The 4,314-nt window shown below is 35.5% G+C and overlaps 1 pseudogene; it reads left to right on the forward strand.

Moving 5' to 3' along the window:
• The first annotated feature begins 2,244 nt into the window (after positions 1–2,244).
• On the forward strand, positions 2,245–2,362 carry LOC112485577 (annotated as a pseudogene).
• Positions 2,363–4,314: the final 1,952 nt, after the last annotated feature.

A 4,314-nucleotide genomic window follows, 5' to 3' on the forward strand; every position in this document is an offset into this window, starting at 1 on the left:
AGTGACCAATATTGGGTAACCTCCCAACAGGTGCCATTAACAACTAGAGAAATTAGTACATGAAGAACAAATCTAACAGATTACATAAAAAAAGGTTTTTACTAATTATTTAAAAGTCAAAAACCCATCTGTAATTATTTCTAAACCAATATATGTGGCTAGTATAATATTACACATTTAAATAAAGCAATTTATCATCATTATCAACATTACCAAAATCATCATCATAGAACTTTGTGGTTTGCAGAATGCTTTCACAATTATGGTCTTTTTCATCTTCACAACATTCTACGAGTTGTCATTTTTCCTTATTTACCAATAAGAACATTGAAGCTTGAAATGTTACTGGAACTATTTTGCATAGTTCTAAAGCAGACAAATTATTGAGTTAGATGCTGTCAACTCAACACTATTAGGATTCTTGTTTTACAAATGAAGAAACTGAGGCTCAGAAGGATGAAGTACCATTTCAGCGGTCCTACAACCTTTTGAATGTGGCAGAAACAGGATGTTCACTAAATTTCATAATTTATTAAACTATAACAAATTCTAGACAAAGAGGGTGAGGGAAAGAAGATAATCTCTTATGAAGAACCAAAGTGTGAGAGAATATATTCTGTTTCCCCCTACCAACATTTTATTTTCTTAATGTTGCATCTTAGAGAAAAGTTAAATGAATATTTCAAAGAGCGTGCCTTTCTTAGAGTCTCAACTTTAACATTTTGCCACATTTAAGAATAATTTGCATGACATTTTGTCTTTTAATACTTTCATGTGCTCTCTTAATACTAACATCCTAGTAGAAGTTTTGAGCTGAGTTTGAAGAACGAGAACATAGATTAATAAAAAGAGAAGAGATACACTATTATATTACTACTTTAATCACTATGTAATATGATATGAAAGAGAATGAGCCTGACTTTCTCAGGGTTTGATTAAGTTAGTATTGGGAAATAATAATTATTTTACCTTTATTTTAATGTGTGTGTGTGTGTGTGTGTGTGTGTGTGTGTGTGTGTGTGTTTAGTTTACACACAAGGTTGCCTTTGATTTCCATAATAGCCCTTGGAGATAACTAAGGTAGATGTTTTAAAAAATCAAATGAAGAATCTGAGGTGCTAAAGAGATTTTTTTGTCCCAGGTCATTTGGCAAATATGTGAACAAACCAGTTATGATGTTGCAAAGATTTTTCCAACTTCCACAAATGCACAGCTTTCAGCCAAAAAGGATCCTAATAACTAGAAGGTTTGGCTCAGTTATGTTTCTAGATGACTGCTTCCTTTCTTAAACATTTGAGGGAGGTTTCTGCTAACTTATAATGTTATATTTTAGATTGCAGTCTTTGAGCTAATATCACAGCCCTGTTGTACATACGCACCTCATTCTCCTCTGCTCTTACAGTTGTCAATGCAATAGGTTCTTGAGATCTACACAACAGACATGCTCTGCCAGCTTTGGATTATTAATGGCTCTGAGTATCTCTCTACATATATGTTTGTACATAGATGAGAAAAAAGCGAACATATATTTCTAAATTTCTGGGTTATTATTTAGAGGTGAAGAATGAAGCAACTGCTCAATGGATATTTTGCATACATGACAAAAATTTCAGTAGAAGTAGGATGGCTAGACACTTGCTAGAGAATCTGATCTCCTGGGCTCTCCTAAAGGCCTGGAGTAGGTACCTCATGTTCTGTCTAACCATTTGTCCTTCAATAAGGAAATAACAGACACAACTTTTCTTTCTAATTGCTATAGATGTATGATGAGTCATTGCAGTTTTGCACAATTTTTTGAGGTCCTGATAAAGATAGCACTAAGAAAAGCAGGCTTCTTCTCACATTTTTTGAATTAGGGATAGATAAATAAAGTTTTGAGTCCTGTAATTTAACTTTTGGTGGCTCCAGTGAAACTTAGGACTGGCATGAGGAACAATGAGCTGAGAGCAGAAGAGGCGCTGAAATGACTGGTGCTTCTAGAGCTCTTACAGTCACAGGTTTCCCGATTATTCTAATCAGACAACTCTAATCAGACTCCAGAAAGAGGCCACTGTGGGCAAGGACAGGAAGGTGTTATGGGGCATGGGAGAAGGAGAGGCAAAGAAAAAGGGACCGAGAGAGGAAGAAGGCTAGGGAGAAGGAAAGAGAGAGATATTTGGCTACCCAGTTGTCCCAGAACCATTTGTTGAAAGACTCTTCCTACCCTATTGAGTAGTCTTGGTAGCCTTGTCAAAAAACATTTGAGTCTATGGCCATACCACCCTGAATGTGCCGATTCCGTCTGATCTCAGAAGCTAAGCAGTGTCAGGCCTGGTTAGTACTTGGATGGGAGGCCACCTAGGAAGACCAGGTGCTGTAGGCATAAAAAAAAAAATAATAATAATAAGGGATTGTAAACTGATAAGGTCCTTGCAATCTGTGAGGTCAACCAAGGGTTGCCTCGCCTAAAACAAACAAACAAACAAAACAAAAAACAAAAATAAAACATTTGACTGTGCATGTAAGTTTATTTCTGGACTCTCTGTTCTATCCTATTGGTCTATATATTGGTCTTTATGCCCCTCTTATTGCTTTGTAGTAAGTTTTTGAAATTGAGGAGCAGGAGTCCTCTAACTTTGTTCTTCCTTGTTCAAGATTATTTTATTTTTGGGGGGTCCCTTGATTTTCCATATGAATTTTAGTATCATCTTGTTAATTTCTGCAAAGAAATCAGCTGAGATTTTAATAGGATTGCGTTGAATCTACAGATTAATTTGGGAAGTATTGCCATCTTAATATTAAGTCTCCTGGTTCATGAACATGAAATGTCTGTTCATTTATTTAGATATTTAATTTCCATCAGCAGTGTTTTATAATTTTTAGAGTGTAAGTTTTGTACTTTTGTTAATTAAATTTTATTCTAAATATTTTCTTCTTTTGAATGCTATTATAAGGAATTGTTTTCTTCAGGTTGTTTTCTGATTGTTCTTTGCAAGTGTATAAAATACTATTGATTTTTGCATAGTACTCTTGTACCCTACTATATTTCTCAATTTATTAATTCTGATAGTTTTTTAGTGGATTTCTTAGAATTTTTATATATACATGACCATGTCATCTGTGAATGGAGATAGCTTTATTTCTTCTATTCCAATCTGGATGCCTTTTTATTTTATTTTCTTGCCTAATATCCCTGGGTAGAATCTCCATAATCTACAATATTGAATATAAGTGGCGATAGCAGATATCTTTCTCTTGTTCCTGATCTTTAGAGAAAAGCACCAGTCTTTCACCATTAAGTATTATGTTAGCTATAGGTTTTTTGTAGATGTTCTTTATCAAATTGAGGAAGTTCCCCTCTCTACCTAGATTTCTGTGTTTTTATCATAAGTAGGTGTTGGATTTTGTCAGATACTTTTCTTTTTTTGCATCTATTGATATGATCATATGACTTCTCTTTAGCTTGTTGATGTGATGGATTACACTAATTGATTTTCAAATGTTGAACTTGCCTTGTTTAACTGGAATAAATCTTGATTTGTTATGGTGTTTTTTAAACCAATTTTTTATTTGTTATGTCAACAGTTTGTTGTGGATTTTTTCATCTATATTCATAAGACATATTAGCCTATCATTTTTTTGTGTGATGTCTTCGTCTGGTTTTGGTATCAGGGTAATGCTTACCTCATAAAATCAAGGCCTCTGTTTGACTGTCTCTTCCTGACCACACCCAACTGTTAAGGTTGACCAGTTGCTCTGTCATTGCTCTATTGTTTCAACAATGCCTTGGGCCTGAATTATTCCACAGATAGATTCAATTCAATTTGGGCTTCTTGGAAGAAAGGAGTTGTTTTTCGTTAGTGTTTGAGACTTCTTCTGATCCCAGGAGAACTTTTCCTAGCTATCTCTTTCCTTGATTTTCTCTCACAAACGAATTAGTCTATGGTTGAGTGTATACCTCTAATGAATTTACCAGTCTCCTATTAATTGCTTTTCAGCACAGCTTCCATTGTTTTTGAGAGAATTCTTAGGCTTGAACTTCCCCACATTCTATTGCAAATAGAGTCAGTTCTTTTGGGAAGAAATTCAAAGCTCTGTAATTTACTGCCTGCCTCTCCCCACAGCAAAATCTCTGAATTAAGTTTCTGGACTCGTAGATGGGACCGGTGATGTGCTTCTCTGAGTGATGCACTTCTCTGAGTGATGCACGTGCTTTAGGACCTGAGCCCTTGGCAGTGGGATTTTAATGGGTTTGCAGCTGCAGCCTTTGGTCTTCTCAGCTTGGGCAAGGAACCTCTCATGAATAGGCCAGAGCAAGGGCGATGGGGACCCCGG

This window comes from Pteropus alecto, unplaced genomic scaffold, assembly GCF_000325575.1.
Source record: "Pteropus alecto unplaced genomic scaffold, ASM32557v1 scaffold5, whole genome shotgun sequence".
In the NCBI taxonomy this organism is placed as follows: Eukaryota; Metazoa; Chordata; class Mammalia; order Chiroptera; family Pteropodidae; genus Pteropus; species Pteropus alecto.